Source organism: Schistocerca nitens, chromosome 1 (genome assembly GCF_023898315.1).
Source record: "Schistocerca nitens isolate TAMUIC-IGC-003100 chromosome 1, iqSchNite1.1, whole genome shotgun sequence".
NCBI classification, from domain to species: Eukaryota; Metazoa; Arthropoda; class Insecta; order Orthoptera; family Acrididae; genus Schistocerca; species Schistocerca nitens.
In genome coordinates this window covers 693,146,005-693,167,679 of record NC_064614.1, presented here as the reverse complement: position 1 = coordinate 693,167,679, position 21,675 = coordinate 693,146,005, and the positions used below count along the sequence as shown (strand labels likewise).

Below are 21,675 nucleotides of genomic sequence, written 5' to 3'. Positions count from 1 at the left end.
CATGATATTAAATGTGATGTTCTCCATAGAGCAACGAAAGGTGGAAAACTAATATTACTCGAAATTCTGACAATTAAGAAACACCATTCAAAGAATCTGGACCTGTTTCTTAATTACCAAACACAGTTCCATTACTCATCCTTACTAAAGAAGCAGCAGTTAGTTAATATTTTGTCTTGCCATTAGATGATATACTTGTTGTAACTGTTCCACATCCACATTCCATAGAATCCTTTCTCCTCTCAGCTCCCGCTGTTCTTCCTTTTACGGGATGTTCAACACATTCACCAGTTTGTATATATTACGTAATAGTCTGTGCTATTACTCACTTTTATGAAGTTTTTGGCTTATACATTCATGTACTTCTAACCTTTGAATGTAATGTAATATAAGATCTATTTGTGCAGAGCCTCTTTTGGTATTACATTACGCTTGTGGTTTAGTGTCTTTACGGTCGTAAAAGTCACTCATCTTTGAAAACCAATCTTTTTACAGCTATGAACGCTAGCTGAAATTGTTTGGACTATTTATGTAGTATTAAGTTACCAGACTATGGCCTAGAAAGTCGAAAGCCGGTGCATAACGAACAATTAAATATTATTGTTGAACAGTAATAATGTGTATTCAACTTTTTAGTAATATTTTGATTTTAGAAAAAAATACCACCGAAATGCAACGCGTCTGAACCACCTGCGCTTTGCGGATGACATTTTACTGTTTGCCTCTCTCTAGTGCATGCAAAATACAGTAACGAAAAGAAGATCTAAACGGAACAAGATCGGAAGCAGAACTGAAATAATGTGTAAACAAAGACACTGAACAGAAAATTGAGCAAATCAATAATGAATTTAAAGTACAAGTGACAAATCTCCTCAGTTAGGACAGTTGTATAAAATGACTAAATGAACAGTAATCTTAACAAACAGAAGAGTAAAATGGCCGAAAGTGTTTTTGATCAACTACACAGAGTAAAATCCATAGATTAAGAAAAGGCAAACCTACGTTTCTAGCATTTGTAGACTTGGAGAAAGCTTTTGACAATGTTGAATGGAATAATCTCTTTCAAATTCTGAAGGTGGCAGGGGTAAAATACAGGGAGCGAAAGGCTATTTACAATTTGTACAGAAACCAAACGGCAGTTATAAGAGTCGAGGGACATGAAAGGGAAGCAGTGGTTGGGAAGGGAGTGAGACAGGGTTGTAGCCTCTCCCCGATGTTATTCAATCTGTATATTGAGCAAGCAGTAAAGGAAACAAAAGAAAAATTCGGAGTAGGTATTAAAATCCATGGAGAAGAAATAAAAACTTTGAGGTTCGCCGATGACATTGTAATTCTGTCAGAGACAGCAAAGGACTTGGAAGAGCAGTTGAACGGAATGGACAGTGTCTTGAAAGGAGGATATAAGATGAACATCAACAAAAGCAAGACGAGGATAATGGAATGTAGTTGAATTAAGTCGGGCGATGCTGAGGGAATTAGATTAGGAAATGAGACACTTAAAGTAGTAAAGGAGTTTTGCTATTTGGGGAGCAAAATAACTTATGATGGTCGAAGTAGAGAGGATATAAAATGTAGACTGGCAATGGCAAGGAAAGCGTTTTGGAAGAAGAGAAATTTGTTAACATCGAGTATAGATTTAAATGTCAGGAAGTCGTTTGTGAAATTATTTGTATGGAGTGTCGCCATGTATGGAAGTGAAACATGGACGATAAATAGTTTGGACAAGAAGAGAATAGAAACCTTTGAAATGTGGTGCTACAGAAGAATGCTGAAGATTAGATGGGTAGATCACGTAACTAATGAAGTATTGAATAGGATTGGGGAGAAGAGGAGTTTGTTGCACAACTTGACTGGAAGAAGGGATCGGTTCGTAGGACATGTTGTGAGGCATCAAGGGATCACCAATTTAGTATTGGAGGGAAGCGTGGAGGGTAAAAATCGTAGAGGGAGACCAAGAGATGAATACACTAAACAGATTCAGAAGGATGTAGGCTGCAGTACATATTGGGAGATGAAGAAGCTTGCACAGGATAGAGTAGCATGGAGAGCTGCATCAAGCCAGTCTCAGGACTGAAGACCACAACAACACAGAGTTTTCAAAATCAAGATCGCGGTGTGTCTGATAAGAAAAATATATAACAAATGAGCGATGTAGCAAATGTATCATGGATAACGACAATTTTTGCCACTTAGGGACGCTAATAGCAAAATATCCGTGTTAGAGTCCCAGGGCGAAACAGATTTTATCAGTCATGACGTGTTCCTCACGATCAGCGTGTGCCACCAGAAGTTACTTACAGTAGTGAGATATGGATATGGAATGCGAAAACTGTTCACAAGCAGAAGATTGCTCAGCAAGTAATGGAGTGACACTTTTCGGGAAAAGCCGAGAGAGATGGGAAAACAATTGTTCCAGGAAACTGACAGGAGTGGAATATGTAATTAAGACAATTTAAAATGAAATAGATTCGGATAGGACGTATGGAACATGTAGCTAGGGGAATGAATGCCAAGTGGACCTCGGCTGTACTTTGATGGATTCTAAGACATGGTAGAAGATATGGTTAAAGAGCACATTCTTTACTACCCAGCGTTCTACTGGAGATGAATGGAAGGAAGATAAGCGTTTAACGCCCCGTCAACATCGATATCATTAGAGACGGAACACAAGATCGGATTGTTTAAAGGATGAGGAAGGATATCGGTTGTTCCCTTTCAAAGGAACCAGCATACATATCCCTGGAGGGATTTAGGGAAATCACGGGAAACCTAAATCAGGATGGCCGGACGTGGATTCGAAACCGTCCTCCTCTCGAATTGCGTGTCCATTATGATAACTGCTGCGGCGCTTCTCTTCGTTACTGAATTTGGTACGCCGTTGTCTTCCTTTCATCTGTAACCTGACTTGCTTAGCCACCTCCTGGATTTCTAGAGTTTAATATGAATTCTGAATTTCATTATAACTTCGCATTTTTATCAACTAGAAACCATTGCTAAAGGGAAAAAGTCGTTGTACGCAATAGAATAGTTTATAGAACCGTTGAGAAACGGGCTCTCAATGCTTCGGATTTTTAATTTCAAATCGATGATACTGAATCCCATAACACTGTAATACATTGAAGCGCCAAAGAAACTGGTATAGGCATGCGTATTCAATTGCAAAGACATATAAACAGAGAGAGTACGGTGCTGAGGTCGGCAAAGCCTATATAAGACAACAAGACTCTGGCGCTGTTGTTAGATCGGTCACTGCTGCTACAATGGAAGGTTACCAAGATGTGAGTTAGAACGTGGTGTTATAGACGGCGCACGAGCGATGGCACACAGTATGTCCGAGACAGCGATGAAGTGGGGATCTTCTGTACGACAATTTCACGAGTGTACCGTGAATATAAGGAATCCGGTAAAACATCAAATCTCCGAATCGCTACGGCCGGAAAAAGATCCTGCAAGAATGGGACCAACTACGACTGAGGAGAATCGTTCAACGTGGCAAAAGTGCAACCCTTCCGCAAATTGCTGCAGATTTCAATGCTGGGCCATCAACAAGTGTCAGCGAGCGAACCATTCAACGAAACATCATCGATATGGGCTTTCGGAGCCGAAGGCTCACTCGTATGCCCTTAATTACTTCCCGACACAAAGCTTTACGCCTCGTCTGGGCCCGTCAACACCGACAATGGACTGTTGATGACTGGAAACATGTTGCCTGGTTAGACGAGTATAGTTTCACATTGTATCGAGCGGATAGACGTGTACGAGTACGGAGACAATTTCATGAATCCATGGACCCTGCATGTCAGCAGGGGTCTGTTCAAGTTGATGGAGGCTCCTTTATAGTGTGGAGCGTGTGGAGTTGGAGTGATATAGGACCCCTGATACGTCTAGATACGACTCTGACGGGTGACACATACGTAAGCATCCCGTCTGATCACCTGCATCCGTTCATGTCCATTGTGCATTCCGACGGACTTGATCAATTCCAGCAGGACAATGCGACACCCGACACGTCCAGAATTGCTACAGAGTGGCTCCAGGGACAATCTTATGAGTTTAAACACTTTCGATGGGCACCAAACTCCCCAGACATGAACATTATTGAGCATATATGGGATGCCTTGCAACGTGCTGTTCAGAAGAGATCTCTACCCCTCCTATTCTTACGGATTTATGGACAGTCCTGCAGGATTCATGGTGTCAGTAGCCTCCAGCACTACTTCAGACACTAGGCGAGTCCATGCCACATCGTGTTGCGGCACTTCTGCGTGCTCGCGGGGCCCTACAAGATATTAGGCAGGTGTAGCAATTTCTTTGGCTCTCCAGTGTAGTTACATTATTGCTACAATAATTTCGAGGAATCTAACTCACAAAATGTCACCCAGCACGACCGCAAGTGTCTCTCAAGGAGACTGGAGATAACTGTAGATGTTGATTCATAATCTGGCAGGTATTTTTAGACCAGGATATGCTCATTTCATATCTAAAACATAGGACATTCCACTTTTTGACCAATTAACATTTCAGGCTTATTTACGGATAGCACCAAGTAATTACTAGAAGACTGTGTCTCACGGTCATGTCAGTAAATATCGATCCCAAGCTTCATTTGGATTCCAATGACCATAACTTACGAAGCCCAACGTTTTGCCGAAATTCTGATTATTATTTCCTCTGTGAAGAGGCAATGCAAAATTTATACGAGCAGACAGAAAGCGTGTTGATCAGCCACTAAAACTAGTGCAACTTATCGTTGAATGAAGATAAGTTTTATTTTCTCGTTATTACATAAGTAACATCTAGTGTACTTGAGAAAACAATGAGATGTTGGTCTTGTCTACGTTTAAGAAGCATTGTGCATCTTCGTAGGCTAAAGTATGTAGATCAAGGAAGAAGTGAATCGGCACGGCTAGTCTGATTGTGATTACTCTTCGAGCGATTTGCTGACGCCCTCTGCCGGTAAATCGACTCTTTGTTCGGACCTTGACGGCTCTAAAGTACCAGCAGTGCATACGCACATATCACGTACAGTTTACCAGTCTAAAACACTCCAGTCGAACAAGCTGTTGTCTGAGGTATCTTTTTTAAAGAACAGATAGCTGCAATTTATGAAGTAGAATAAGTAACACGGTAATTATGCAAGTATTAGGAGTTACAATGCTAGCGGACATATAATTTCTTCAGACATAGCTCCACAACTTAGTAATGATCTCTTCAGACCACCAGACGCAGCTATATCCATATTTTTTTTATATTAACGACTACTTTCGATCATAGTTCATCATCAGACCGCAACGGTGTTATGGCATGGCTGGGCAGAGATACAGCCGGGAACAAAATGCCGCTGTATTGAGCATCACGGCTCTTTCAGTATTTCTTTTCGTTGGCATCAAATTTTAAAATACTTCATTTTGTACATTTTATACCAAGGAAATGAAGTAGCTGCTGAGGCGTGATGCTCAGTTCGGCGGTTTTTGTATCCTGGGCTTTTGTATCCCGGTTGTACCTCTGATGTTAACAAATTGCCTTTCCATCATAGGCGCCATCGCCCTCCTGGTATCTGTGGCTATACACTTATATTTCTTGCAATAACTGTTTATTATCCTAATAACTGCAGATTTAGCGTTGCCGACAGCAGTGGAAAGTACTGCAGATTTCTTTCTTTCTTTCTTTCTTTCTTTTTAACAGTTTATTTCTGTCTTCCACTTTGAGGAGTTTAATTTGACATTGATGTCTAATTAATTTTGGTGATGACAGGAATTTTCTCAGTCTTTACTGTTTTCTTTTTCATATTTTCAGTTTCGGTAGCAGGCTAACTTTGTATACAGATATATGAATTAAAATATTTTTTATGGACAAGTCGTTGAATCCCCTGGAGTTCATCATAAGTTTGATGCAATTTCAGATCGTTGACTAAAGATAGTGGCATTCATACGCTTATTACTAATGCTGATTACATACTTAGCATATACTAATGAAATATGTTCACCATTCCGATATCAAAATCATTGAGTGGATGCCTATTATTCAACTAATGCATTACAAGTCTTGTGTGAGTCCTCTAAAATTAAGTTCAGTGATATCTATACATTCTCAAAGTTACCAAATCAGATACTTCAAAACTGGAAATTTAGAATCATGCCCGCTCTTAGATAAATTTCTGCCTACACCCACGCCTTCCCTTTTACATTTATAATACTACTAGCTGACAAACCCGGCATTGTCAGTGTATTCATTTTGACAATGTCCTGCTAGAAATGAAAACAAAGAATGGACTGTGTTTGTAGTGTAATATCGAAAAAAAATTCATTTTCATGTATTCGCGATAACAACTTTCAAATCATGAAGCAGTCGTACAAAGAAGTATACGTAATATACAAATGTGGTAAGTTCAGCTACTTCACATGTCTACAGCCCGATTCAGTAAGCGTCTCTATGGTAATGCCTCTTCATAGATATATAGACGACTATTATCTTCGCCTACAGCCGGTTTGAAATCTGTCAAAAGCGCCGCCAGGTGTCACTGATTTCCTTAAGTTGGCTCGACTGTAGGTATGTCTTAGTAGTGAAGAATAAATTCATTAATACTTCTGGAATGAGGCGTCATTTCTTCACGCATCTCAGTGTTTACCACGTCGTATCTCCTAAACTATGTGTCGTACAATGATATATTTGTGTCGGTACTTTCAGCGGCATATGTGTATGTTGCAAATGGATTTAGTAACACAGAAATAATAAATTTAAACGTCACGCATGATTCGGCAGTTTTTCACGCATCTCGTTGTTATGACATCATATCTCCTGAGCTATGAGAGGTAAGTGGTTTTTATCGCTACAGCCATTGGTGCCTGACAGCAATGGATGTGTACCAATTTCGTTTTATATCGGTCCATTGGTTTAGGAGGAGAACAGTTCCATTTCATACACACACATATACAAACGTCCATTTTTATAATATGTATGGATGTCGACCTGCCGTTGATCTCTAAACGAAACAAGTTGTAAATATGAAAGAGTATTGATATAAAAACATTCAATATTTTGAAGAGGCATTTCCAGAAAAGCTTGGAGACTATAGAAATAAATTGAGAGATCATGTAATAAGAATAAAAGAAAACTGAAGCTAAAATAATAACGAATATCGACCAATAGTGAGAAAACTCCTTAGGTGACCAACAAAGTGGTGAAAAGAGCAGAAAGCCATTAACATTGTCCAATGAAGGCACATAAGAAGTGGGAAATGTTTAGAACTGAGGAAAGAAGAAATGTATGAACTATTCGCACAAAACGTGCGTGAGTTTTCGAATCTGTGGCAGCAAATGTTGCATTTCTTTTCTTGGAACCGGCAGTAAATAATTGAGTGTTTTTCTCTTTATTTCAAAACAATATATTCGTTTCTTTTAACCAAGCGGTTGCAGTCTTGGAAAGTAGTCGTTTTAAAATCAACAGTTCATACCAAAGAACGAATTGCATTTAGTGTCTACCTGGATCAATACTCAATTTTTTATTGTTGTCCCCTTTTACTAAGTGAATGAAACCAAAGATACTACCAAAGGCCATAATTAGTAACTTCCTCATAAGTCTTAAGAAACCCACTTATTTTATCTTAATCAAATTATTTTGCTTTTAGTCTTCCAAGTGACATTTTGTCTTCCTAAGTTCTCACGTTTGTCGTATTTACATTAGTCTTTTGGAACTACGGTTTATGTCATATCACATAAAACATAAATACAATTTTTCCGCAGTTGCGTCGTCCTGCAAGTACTTATTTTCATCCTTTTGCGACCCAGAAGATATTCTGCAGATGCAGTGCATTACCTTTTTAGTCTGCGTGATTTTGGTTTTTGTCAAATAATATTTTTTTACACTCTTTCGTCAGCATGAAATAAATTAACAGTTGTAATTGACATGAAAGGAGAAAAATGTGGAAAAGTGCTTTCTGCATGAAGACGCAATAAACACTTCTGTTTTTAAGAACAGACGCCATGACAGCTATTGTCAGACGCGCTGTATCTTTGACATATTGTACTAGTGTAAGACAAATATCACACTTAACAGGACAACTTTTTAAAAAAGTAATATTCCTTAAACCCGCGGGTCAGGACGCACAAGGAAAAAAAATCCGTTTTGAAATTACTTGAAATGACTGAGAATATCCACATATTTCTGATTTCATAAATTTATTCTTTAATTTACTCATAAAGTCCCTTATAAATTGTAAGTAAATGATTTTTTTTTGTTTTATTCATGATTCTAAGTCAACAGATAGACCTAACAGATAGACCTAATGTCCAGTGCTATGCTAAATGTCGTCCATTACGCATCATTATGTCTGGATCCGGTGAGAAGCTCTCCGCAAACATTCGAGTCTACAAAATCGTTCTGGAAGCATTCAGTAAAGTCTATTTCAGATCGTTTAGCATTGCACATGGCTGAGGATTCATCCATTACGCATCAGTATATCTGGATCCAGTGAGAAACATTTGAATCTTCGAAAGTCGTTGTGGAAGCAATCACTGAAGTCTATTTCGGATCGTTTAGCATTTCACAAGGCTGAGGACTCGTTCAAGAATTTAAGAAGTGCAGAGTATATCAAAACTATTTTTAATCGGTTTCTGATTGTTAATTCAGAACGTAAGAAGACTGCCCTAGGTTCCATATGAAGTAATCCATAAATATATATAAGTAATAGTAGGATTATTTCGTCGAGCTCAGACACTTTACAAACGTTAGCAAACAAACCCTCTCTTAATTTCGTGAGTACCGTGTAATACGATGCTAATACTTCATGGGGATGTTGCGTTTAACATACACTTAGAAATGCGTTGTTCCCTGAGGTGCGAAATGCTTAACGTCTTGCAAACATTTCTTGGAGATGGCACCTTACACAAAACATTTACTAGGATTAGAAGAGATGTACTTTTGTTCTACAGATGCACAGCAAGGGATTCCTCAAAGATGTGGAGCATGTCACGACAAAGGAATACGCAATACGTACTGACAAGGAAATATTTATACTAATTTCCTTCCCCATATCCTTAGTTAAACGATCCTCGTGGACGTGGAACAAGATAAAAAGATCTGAAACGTGTTTTCATTTAAGAAGTAGTAACGAACTTTTCATAAAACATATGGTGCATATGACAATTCTTGGGGCACTCTAAACAAATATTATCAAACTGAAAACCAGTTTACAACAGTTATTTACATTAACCACATTAGTGCACTGGAGGTGTGCGGAAGTCAGACATTATTTAACAATCACGTTATTTGATATTAATAACATGTACATCAACTGGCTCTACCAAAAGGTTCGTCAGTGGAGTAGTCACCGCGCTCACTATAAGTTAGGGCTGTGTTAACGTACCGCTAGCTCACTAGAGGATCGAGGTGAGAAGAACACACATCAGGTGCGGAGATAGGCGTTTCTAGATGGGGGCCTTAACACTAACGAGCGTGTCGTGCTTGGTCTACTCACGGAGCACGGTGACAGCTAGCGCACGCACACTGCCGCCACAGAAGCGCCTGGGTTCGCAGCTAGCGACGACTGTTCCGACGCCGCCCGTGGCGGCATGAATAAGCGTACGGATATTTCTACCTGGCCCACTTCCAGACCCAAAGCGACCAGAGTTAATTATCTCTTTGTTCCCGCAGACACCTGCAGCACGGCACAGGAGCACCACAGTCGTCCGCTCCACGACCTATATTCACAGGCAGCTGCGTTACTGAGCCATAGATGCTTCATATATATCACACTGAGCAGACTGCTATTAATGCACGGATCTATTACCACCATCTTTCATTCAGTTAACGTATCAGGACTAACCCAATAGTGTTTTGAGTGCTTTTTTCCTTGCCAGCACCTTTTGGCAAAATAAAACACTACCCTTGATTTTTCTAAATGGAGAACTGCACTGAAGCTTCTAGTGCGTCATGTAACACCTTTGGGTCCGTGCTTTTTATTGAAGTTTCCGTCCTAGGTGTGGCACAAGTAAACTGAATTCGCCTTCCAAAGAGTTGGCAGCGCTGCGGAAACGATTTGACGAGAGCCGAGAAGCGCAGTTGCATTCCGTCCTCAAAGGTGTTTCCACCATCATACGAGTATTTCGATGAGCTTCATTTTGGTATGCATCACATAGATTTTTAAGGTAATGAGACATTGTAAGTACAGAAGAATCCGGGTTTTATTTCGGCTGATCTATGAAATTTTATACCCCGATAATAAACATAGTCGGTTGAACAGAGATTTGCTAACGCAGTCTCTAAAGCAAATTTTTGTTTATGTTTCTATAATACATTATCAGACGTGCCCGAACATCCTATGCAGTGCGAAATTCTCCACTAGATGTCAACAAGAGGCGGAGCCATCAACATAAAAGGAGGCGGGGAGTCAGTAGATTAACAGTAGGAGCAGAGTGATGGGTCCGTCAGGAGAGCTCTGTGGCTAGGCATTAGATGTCACTTGCAAAGCGAAGAATAGGTAAACCAAGACCAACCAGTCCTCTTGTACATACGGACAAGAAGCGTCCAGCATTGCGAGCACTTGTAAAAATATAGCATTAAATCAGCGGAAGGAATAGCTCGTGAATTCCTAAGAGCTACCACTAGTCCAGCTAGTGGTAGAGCAGCTCCTCATAAGCCAGAGATTTCGGTCGCCAGTCGACGCTAAGCGATGCCTGAGCTGGCCTAAAGAACGACGCCGCTGGACAATGGATGACTGGGAATGGGTGTCTGGAGTGATCTGAATCACGCTGAATCCTATGGCAGTCCGACGGAAGGATGTAGGTGTGGCGAATTCCTGCAGAACTTCACGTAGCATCCATGTGTAGTGCCAACAGTGAAGGAAACACAGAGGAGGTGTTGTTACGGTTTCGGAGGTGTTTTTCGTGGCTACGGCGTCACCCCTTGTCCTGCTTAATAAAACGCTAGATAAGGAAGGATCTGAACACATTTTATACACTACTGGCCATTAAAATTGCTACAGCACCAAGATGACGTGCTACAGACGCGAAACTTAACCGACAGAAAGAAGATGCTGTGATATGCAAATGATTAGCTTTTCAGAGCATTCACACAAGGTTGGCGCCGGTGGCGGGACCTACAACGTGCTGACATGAGGAAAGTTTCCAACCGATTTCTCATACACAAACAGCAGTTGACCGGCGTTGCCTGGTGAAACGTTCTTGTGATGCCTCGTGTAAGGAGGAGAAATGCGTACCATCACGTTTCCGACTATGATAAAGGTCGGATTGTAGCCTATCGCGATTGCGGTTTATCGTATCGCGACATTGCTGCTCGCGTCGGTCGAGATCCAATGATTGTTAGCAGAATATGGAATCGGTGGGTTCAGGCGGGTAATACGGAACGCCGTACTGGATCCTAACGGCCTCGTATCACCAGCAGTCGAGATGACAGGCATCTTATCCGCATGGCTGTAACGGATCGTGTAGCCACGTCTCGATCCCTGAGTCAGCAGATGGGGATGTTCGCAAGACGACACGCTACGGTCGCAGGTTCGAATCCTGCCTCGGGCATGGATGTGTGTGTCGTCCTTAGGTTAGTTAGGTTTAAGTAGTTCTAAGTTCTAGGGGACTGATGACCTCAGATGTTAAGTCCCATAGTGCTCAGAGCCATTTGAAAGACGACAACCATCTGCACGAACAGTTCGACGACGTTTGCAGCAGCATCGACTATCAGCTCGGAGACCATGGCTGCGGTTACCCTTGACGCTGCATCACAGACGGGAGAGCCTGCGATGGTGTACTCAACGACGAACTTTGGTGCACGGATGGCAAAACGTCATTTTTTCGGATGAATCCAGGTTCTGTTTATAGCATCACGATGGTCGCATCCGTGTTTGGCGACATCGCGGTGAACGCGCTTTGGAAGCGTGTACTCGTCATCGCCATACTGGCGTATAATCCGGCGTGATGGTATGGGGTGCCATTCGTTACACGTCTTGGTCACCTCTTGTTCGCATTGACGGCACTTTGAACAGTGGACGTTACATTTCAGATGTGCTACGACCCGTGGCTCTACCCTTCATTCGATCCCTGCGAAACCCTACATTTCAGCAGGATAATGCACGACCGCATGTTGCAGGTCCTGTACGGGCCTTTCTGGATACAGAAAATGTTCGACTGCTGCCCTGGCCAGCATTTTCTCCATATCTCTCACCAATTGAAAACGTCTGGTCAATGGTGGCTGTGCAACTGGCTCGTCACAATACGCCAGTCACTACTCTTGATGAACTCTGAACGTTCAAGCTGCATGGGCAGCTGTACCTGTACACGCCATCCAAGCTCTGTTTGACTCAATGCCCAGGCGTATCAAGGCCGTTATTACAGCCAGAGGTGGTTCTTCTGGGTACTGATTTCTCAGGATCTATGCACCCAAATTGCGTGAAAATGTACTCACATGTCAGTTCTAGTATAATATATTTGTCCAATGATTACCCGTTTATCATCTGCATTTCTTCTTGGTGTAGCAATTTTAATGGCCATTAGTGTAGCATTGTGTACTGCATACAGCATAGTTCGGAAGCGGAAATTGTTCGTATCAGCAAGACATTACACCCTGTCATAAAACAGCGTCTGTAAAGCACTGGTTTGTGTACAATAACATTCCTGAAATGCCCAAAGGTCCGACCTAAACCATGTGGAACACATTTAGAATGAGTTAGAACGTCCAACTTCGATCCAGATCGCGGTGTCCAACGTCAGTATCGTCCCCGGCGTCATCTCTCGTGAATAATGTACTTCCATTCCTCCAAACACATTCAGATATCTTATATAAAGTATCACCAGCAGACTTCAAGCTGTCATAAAGAAAAAGCGTGGAAACACCCATTTTAAAGCCCGCTAATAGGTGACCAGACAGTTATGATCACGCCGGCCTGTGCGGTCGAGCGGTTCTAGGCGTTTCAGTCTGGAACCGCGCGACCGCTACAGTCGCAGGTTCGAATCCTGCCTCGGGCGTGAATGTGTGTGATGTCCTTAGGTTAGTTAGGTTTAAGTAGTTCTAAGTTCTAGGGGACTGATGACCTCAGATGTTAAAAAAAATTATGATCAGATAATGGACGTTTATTCTCTGTAGGCGACCTAACCTTGAGAGGCGGATAGTACATTGAATAAATAACTCCAACCTCCCTCCCCCCTCTCCCCAATTCTCTTCATCGACAATTACACAAACGACCAGTACCCGGACTTAAAAGGCCTCAGCCTTTGCATAAAATCGAATTACTGTGATTTTGCCGTCGTAATCATTTCATGAGATGTATGCGGAAGCAACATTGCTTGCAATTTTAACAACAAAACTCTTATTAACGCATATCACCTTTCTTGTCTGACACTGGAGTTAGTTGAGTGTCTCCTTGATTGTGGTACGCAGCTTACGAAATTCCGTGACGGAACGCACAGGTTTTTTGTTTGAATCTTCTGCATTAGCTTATATGGTAACGACCCCACACTAACGATGAATATTCTAGAATCGAATTAACTGTGTTTTGTAGGCTACCTCCTTCGCATTTCTGAACTCCAGATGGTTAGGATCAAGGTACCGGAAATAGAGGAAGGAATCGATCGTGACTTGTTTAAGGAAGCATTCTGCATTCGCTTAAATTGATTTAAAGAAATCACAGGTTACTTCCTGCATCAGGGTAGGCAGAGAGGGTTTGGACCTCACTCCTCTGGAATACGCAATCAGTGTACGAACCACCACGCCTTCCCTTTCAGTGATACGAAATATAATACTAGAAATATACTCATGTTCAGAAAAAAAACAGAACTCCTTGAACGACTATAGACAGGACTTTTATATTTACAGGACATGTACATTAGTATGTTCTGCAGAAATGATTAGCATTTGAGTCACTTCGGCCAGCATGTGTCCTGGTGCCTAGTAGGCACAGGATCTGTCATGGGCCATGATAACTTGTTCTATGCGTGATGGCACCGAAGCATATAAGGCGCCAATGCCGTCCTGTGCTATAACCATCAATGCTGCATTCACCTGATTCAAATGTTTCAAATGGCTCTAAGCACTATGGAACTTAATATCTGAGGTCATCAGTACCCTGGACTTTGAACTACTTAAATCTAACTAACTTAAGGACATAACACACATCCATGCCCGACGCAGGATTCGAATCTGCAACCGTAGCGGTCGCGCAGTTCCAGACTGAAGCGCCTAGAACCGCTCGGCCACACCAGCCGGCCTGTATTGTCAGATCAGTGAGCTTGAAAGAGGGTGCATTATAGTCATGAGGAAAGTCTTTAGCGCATATGGCTGTGAGGCACCCTGCATGTCTTCTAAAGACACACTGATCCATTATTTTCGGTTTATAATGAGAGCTCTAGGCACATTTTATCCTTAGATGAGGAGTATGGTAAGAAGGACATCAGTGAACATTGTGGGCTGCCTACATCAACGGCAGGTATACACACCGGGACAAAACCAATTGCTCTCTTTTGATTGACAGGCCTTTAACCTATTGCTCTACTAAGAGGATTATGTCACCCTGAGGGTAATCCATCCTTCTGATAGACAGGTTATTAAGCTATTGTTCCCCCATCCATCCCCATCCCCCTCCTTATCCCCCATTCCTCTGGAAACTTCCCTCACGAATGCCACCACACTTTTGATATTGTGGTGTCACTGCTAGACACCACACTTGCTAGGTGGTAACTTAAATCGGCCGCGGTCCTGTAGTACATGTCGGACCCGCGTGTCGCCACTGTGTAATCGCAATCCTAGCGCCACCACATGGCAGGTCACAAGACACGGACTTGACCTCGCCCCAGTTGTACGGACGACATAGCTTGCGACAAGACGTATCACGTCTTCCTCTCATTTGCCGAGAGACAGATTAAATAGCCTTCAGCTAGTCCATCGCTACTACCTAGCAAGGCGCCATGTGTATCATTGCTAATTGCTTACTACTATGCAAGAGATGTATTTCAACAAGAAGAACATCATTAAAAGTTAAGTAATCTACCCAATACGTTCTTTTCTTTATAGTTTTTCATCCAGTCTCCTGTTTCAGAATTTACGCCCGTCTGCGTTAGTTTCGCGTGCACCTAGCCACTCATTGTGTCGAGACCTTAGGGAATCGACACAACAGATATCAATTTGATTGACTAATTAATTCAATAGATCAATTAATTACCCCCCTCTGGGAAACACAGCAGCCCTCCCCCGCTGCTCCTCCACTCGGAAAGTGGCGGGAAAAAGACTCAGGTGATTCGAGGGAAATCGACTGCAGTGTATGCAATTATGCTTAAACAATTTAGTTGTGTGAAATTATGTTGATTTAAGCAATTTAATGGGCTACAATAGTGTGTATGAAAATAGTTTAATTATTTACTTATTTATTTAAAGGGATTGGTAGGAAATCGTTCGCAATGTATGGAACATTGTTTAAACAATTTAGACCATGTGTGGAATATTGTTTATTTATACAATTTACGGGATACAAGGTTATGTTGGAATATTTAGAGACCTGCGATGCTTTTTCATTCCAATCGCATAAGGAAACACGTATTTATACAGTCACAGATCGCTTAAACATATCTGAAAAATTTCTCGCATCTCGCTGCCCGCGCAGGCTGTCCGGAGTCGGGATGGATTTTTGGAAATGCCAGCGGGCTCGCCACACCGATGTCGACTGTCGGCAGCCATCTCAAGGAGTCTGTAAGTGTGATCGCAACCTGTCGGATACAAGTGCACGTGAGAGACACCTTCCTTCCAAAGCAAATGCCTGTTTGGTAATCGATCCTGAAATACTGCTGAAGTTAATAAATAATTGATTTGTGGTCACATGATCGTAAAGTAGTGAATATAAGGCGCACACAATAGCTATTTCCACACACACACACACACAAATTGACAATGTCACAAAACTTGTAGCAGGCTGAATCGATACACACTTTTAAAAAAATCGTTGCATACAGAGAGAGAGAGAGAGAGACAGTGAGAGAACTGTTGTTTGCTTTGCAGGTAATGTAGAAACTAGCAAGGGATATTTCATTACGACATGGGCTCTAAATTGCCGAGCCTTCTGTCGCACTTCCTTGTGGTGCATTTCACGAACTGCTTCGGGAGTTATTAAATCTGGTACAGAACATCACATCTTGAACGTGTCACAAATGTTGCCTCAGAAGATGTACCATGATAAATATTAATTAAATCGTTAATACAGCGTTTAAACAATTTGCTTCACACAGTTTAAAACTACTCGAAATCGACATTGCACAGTAGTTTGCGTGCATAAAAAACTGTGTTATGTTTTTGTCGAGAAATTTCATTAAATAATCCAAAATTATTATTATTTGATGTCACGACTGCAAGCGGTATTGTATGAAAAGATAGTTGTAATTTCAAATTTCGACGTGAATTTATACTGTCACGGTTATAGTGTTCCCGACCACAACAGGTCTGCTAAGTGTATTTTCTTTTTTAATTGTGCTAACGAATTTCTAAGTTGACTGGTTTTCTCCACTACAACCGGACTAAGAAGGTGGGAGGAGAGGGTCTACCACATGATGAGATAGTAGCAACGACGAAAACAAATACCTATGCAAGACAGAGTCCACTGAGATTTATTGAGAAGCACTAAACATGACACACTTAAACCACAACCCAGTCCATAGCAGTAGCTGTCATGGCTAGAGTCGCAGATCGTAGAAACACTCGCACACCGCACGCGCTCATGTCCCCATGTCGACACGAAGTGAGCCACTGGTGCCGACGCTCAGAGGTCGGCGTAAACTACCACCGCAACCGCAGCCACAGTCTTGGGTGTGCGTGTATGCCAAAGTGCACCACCACTAGCCGTGGAGGGCTTCCGGGGATGATTGGTGTGATAGGAATTCGGATGTTATCCATGCATCCAGTGCAAGCACACGCCCGTATTTGAATGTTCTCTCACGCAACACACACGTCCGCTCCTGTCGTGCTCACCAGCACACTGGTCACCTCGTCAGCCCTCAGTGCCCTGGGCAAGATCAGACAGGTCGGCGCAGTCTTTCTACCTGTCACAGGCTGCTAATCTACAACTTCCTGGTCGCCAAAGCCTCGTGACCACCCTTGCAGCAGCTGCGGTGCACTGCGAAACAAGCAGCTGCAGCTTGGACATATACAGCAGTTATAAACAATTCCATCCTGACATAGACACACCTGCTTAAAAAATCTGCTTTACTCAATCTGATGCAGCGATGTTGTTATCCATATACCTCGAAGTTCTCAAGTAAAATGTAGATTTCTTTCTTTTGTGTGAGTTATCTTCGAAGACAGAAGAATTTGAGGCATGCATGTGTTCCCACATTACTAAAGTATGGTTACTTGGTGTGAAAGTCCTGTAACAGTAATGCATAGACTAAATTGTCTCTAAGTATTTTCTCATCAGGTAGGAAGAAACTTTTTCTTATCTATTACATCTTGTATCACAGGAGTGGCATGCTAAGCTCATTTTTTAGTCATGACGGAGTGCTAAGATCTATCTATATCACAGAGTACCACCTCACTATCGAATTTCCTTAAAGTAACCAAATGTCTCATCACATACGAAGTCTCTTAAGGTAACAGCACCGAGAAGTTGTAAATATCAGGTTTATACTACTTACTACTCAATAAATTCGGTAATACATCTGATTTTATTACGATGAGGTAGAAATATCGCTAAAAGATATCGCTGCAACCAAAAAAACGCATGTACACCTTCCAACTAAAGAATCATATCTACCGTACCCTACCAGATATGATATCAAACTGATAGGCTAATTAATTAAATTCATCATGGAAAGTAATTTTTTCAAGCAATCTTATTATACTCACCAGGTAGCTCAAATGGGAATCCCTGGAGAGAAGACGATGTTCTTTTCAAGGAACACTGTTGAGAATTGACATTTGAAGCTGACCACAGAAGAGTTCTACTGCTGGCAACATACATTTCGCGTAAGGACCGCGCTATTAATAACACAATCACAACGAGTATCTTACTGTCACCCTGAATAAAAAGCGGTCCTGGTTCTGCAGGCTCACAGAAGAGTCGCTGGTAGTGTTACGCTTTCTGACAGAAATGCTGTCTGTGATTTGGAGTCAAGTCTAACCATTCAGCCACATATTTGCGTTGAATCCTGTAGAGATGTCTTTTAATGATTACAACCACTGGTGAATCATATTCGAGATACACTCATATTTCGAAACGAGTCACCTTTTTTTGAACCTGTCTCTTACAGCAAAACGTCAGCGAAGTTTTTTTAAACAGTCTGTCTGCATCTTGTAACCGTTCCTCAGTCTCTGCCCCATCTACTGCGGCCGCCCACTGCATACATCATAGCGCCTACTGCATCGGCATCCCACTTCACGTCCAACCAATATGGGATGCCTGCATCACATGGTGCATATTCACCACGTCGTTTGTGTTGACAAAACAAATATTTACCGGCGGCCACAACACAACACTACACCAGGTTTCCACTAACGGCCGCCAGCGGCTGCTACCCATTCACGGTGCCTGCAGAACAGCTTCATCAGAGGTTGCAGCTAGCCCAGGAACTACTTTGATACGCAAGAGCGTGATCGCAAGTAGTTCTGGGAAGTAAATCCTCCAAATGGCGGCGCACTGCCGCCAAAGGGCAGTTCGATGCACTGCTTGGAAGTGTACAGAACTGCCACCCCAGCAGACATGGCCAGACCCCTCTTCTTGCTGGTCGATCTCTTGCAGATGGACTTGGTACAGTCAACAAACATCTTGACATTGTAGAATTGTTTCATTGTGATCTCTCACCGTGGAGAGGCAGGTCTTTTCTGTTATTATCTGTTATTTTATCTACGTGGCGGTCCACAGTTGGTATCGAGTCTGTTGTTCTTTTGGAGATTTTAGAACTTGTGTTTTCCGCATTTCTATTCTCCTAGCGCATATACTTCAGTGGCAACGAGTTGGTTTAAGAGTTTTCTTTACTCAGTTGTTGTCCGCTATGGCAGACAGTATTCCAGGTATTGATTAACCCTCACTGCGAGTCGTAGTGCTGTTGTAAAGTATGCAACAAACGAACAAGCTCATTATTCAGCGTTTATAGGTGATGTCCAGCCCCCACCCCCTTTGGGGTGCCTATGCAGGGGTCCAACCCAGCTTCCCCGCCCTCTGCATTTCCCAGGTTCGAAAGCCCCGTTGAGCCTTCAGGCCTCATTTGGAGCAACACATTATTGTTCAAGATGTCATTGGTGAGTTCAGCATCGCGCATTTTTTTCTCGCCTATGTGGGCCCGGAAGTTTATCACCTTCTGTAACAGTTGCATCCCGATGCAGAATCTCATACTGTCTCCTACGAGGTGTTGACTTCTAGCCTATTGGGTTATTTTGACTCTCAGGTTCATGTGGCATGTCACAAGTTCTTCAGTTGTCAGAAGCTTCCCTTGTAGTCGTACAGGGAATGTCTTGCTATGCTGCAAGGTCTCTCCCATATTTGTCGCTTTTTCTGTGGCAACCCCCGTCACAAGCAGTTTTATGGTTCAGCACTCATTCTTGATATGATTCTTGTCCATGCCCCAGATGATACCCTCTTAAGCTGAAAGATCCCTTTTTAGAGACCTGTTTATCCATTATCTGTGCTCATGAGCAGTCCTTTTGCTCTCCTTCAATGATGCAATTCCCGGCACAGGTCTTCGCTGTTCGCCTCCCGCGATGCCAGTTCACATCACCGCAGCTGCCGCAGCAGTGCCTGGGCCCCCCTCCTGAGGCCGCACCCGCCCTCCAGGACCAGGGCGCCGGTCCCCATCTGCGCCAATGGTAGCTGAAGCGGCGGCAGCAGCAGCAGCAGCGACAGCGGTTTCCCTCCTGTAGTCAACGCTATGTCACACATCAGAGAAAGATTTCGAGTTCTGGAGGGTGACCTGTTCAGCCTGTGGAAAGTGGGGTCACAAAGCTGAGATCTGTCGGTCGCTATCGTTGATGGCCATGGACCACACTGCTTTGAACGCCTCTGACTGCATAATGGATCAAACAGACCCACTGCCGCCAATTTCCTTCGTGCAGTCGGTTTTTCCACACATGATGGCAGCGATCACTCTGACTGTGCGGTTGGATGGCACTCCTGTCCCTTTTCAAGTCCTCTGCCATCATCATCGATGGGGATTCTGACTCTCAGTTGGGTTCACCGCCACTTTGTCCATTTCATACTTCCCTGAAAAGCTACAGCAATGACATTATCCTTCTACAGGGGTGGTTCTTTGCTTGGGTCCAGTATGTCACTTATGATGGCATAGCCTGAATTTTGACCCTCGCCGCCCCCAAGGCCTCCAACTTATTTGGGATGGATCTTTAACCCTTACTGGGTCTTGAAATACATGACTTGGGCCTGGCTGTCCAGTCATTGTCAGCAGCAGATGACTTCCCACATGTGTTCTCTGCCACTTCTCTGCGGGTCTCCAGGTTCATAGCCCATACTGAACTTCTCCCTTCAGCAGTCCTGAAGCTCACTTGGTACCGTTCACCCTCCGTGACAAACTCCAGCAGAAGCTTCCTCTCTTGGAGGCTGAGGACATCCTGACCCCAGTCCACCATAGTCATTGGGCTACACCCATCATGGTCCTTGAGAAGCTCAATGGATCTCTTCGCTTGTGTGGGGATTTTGAGGCCACTGTCAATGCTCAGTCTGTTATTGACTCCTATCCCATACCCAAGGTTGATGATATCCTGTCCAGGTTGGTGTTTGCCAAACTTGACTTGCAGGATGCCTACCTCCAGTTGCCTTTGGACGAGTTATTGAAATCGATCTTGATAATCAATACCCCTTTTGGGCTATTCCATTACAACTGCCTCCTGTTCAGGGTCACCAGCGCTCCATCCATCTTCCAGTGCTATTTGGAAACACTGACAAGACATTCTGAGGATGGCTAACTACCTTGATGACATCTTAGTCACTGGCGTCCCCAGCCCAGACTTGGCCAGGAACCTCTTCCATGTTCTTCTCTCTTGTCTCCCAGTGGGCATCAACCCTGATTTCGATGCTGATCCAGATGCCTGTTTCTATCTAGATGACGCCACTGCTGAGGCAGTAGTTGATTTGCCACTGGATGCCAAGTTAGTCGCATGTTGCATGGCAGATGACCCAACCTCCAGGCACTGATGCACCAAGTTCAGCAAGGGTGGTGATCAGACCATCGGCGGCTGCTGCAACCAGAGGTCCAGGCCTACTGGCACCACCACCAGTACCTGTCTGTCAGAGATGGGGTCCTCCACATCTTGGGTGATAATGATCATTGGTGGGTTGTGCTGCTGCCCTCCCCCCACCAGCAGACCTTGGAGCTTCTGCATGTTGGTCATTGGGAGATTGTCCTGACGAAGAGGCTTGCCTGCCAGCATGTCTACTGGAGGGGGATGGACGCCGCCATCACCTGCATGGTAGCCTCATGTCCCTCTTGTCAACAGCACCAGTCGGCGCCCCCTCGATCCCTGTTCCTGTGGCCTCTTGCTCCTTCTCCTTGGTCCCATTTGCACTCGTGTTTTGTGGGTCCCATTCCTCAGCTCCTCCTGGCTTATCCTTGTGGATGCAGGCAGTGGGTTTCCTTATGTCTCCTGCATGTCCTTCACAGCATCTGCCCATACCATCCAAGCTTTTTCCTGCATCTTTGCCATTAAGGGCCTGTTGGAGATGTTTGTGACTGACAACGGCCCTCA

The 21,675-nt window shown here is 43.2% G+C and overlaps 1 protein-coding gene across 3 annotated transcripts in view; it reads right to left on the bottom strand.

Annotated features, from left to right (window-relative positions):
- The window catches only part of LOC126259460 (golgin subfamily A member 6-like protein 22), a 426,680-nt gene that overhangs the window by 376,219 nt on the left and 28,786 nt on the right, over positions 1-21,675 (bottom strand). Inside the window, exon 1 of one of the 3 annotated variants that reach the window (XM_049956307.1) lies at positions 9,476-9,563. The exons of 1 other annotated variant lie outside the window; for it this stretch is intronic. The gene's annotated coding sequence lies outside the window, so the exon portion shown is untranslated. One more of the 3 variants, XM_049956321.1, reaches the window with a different exon arrangement.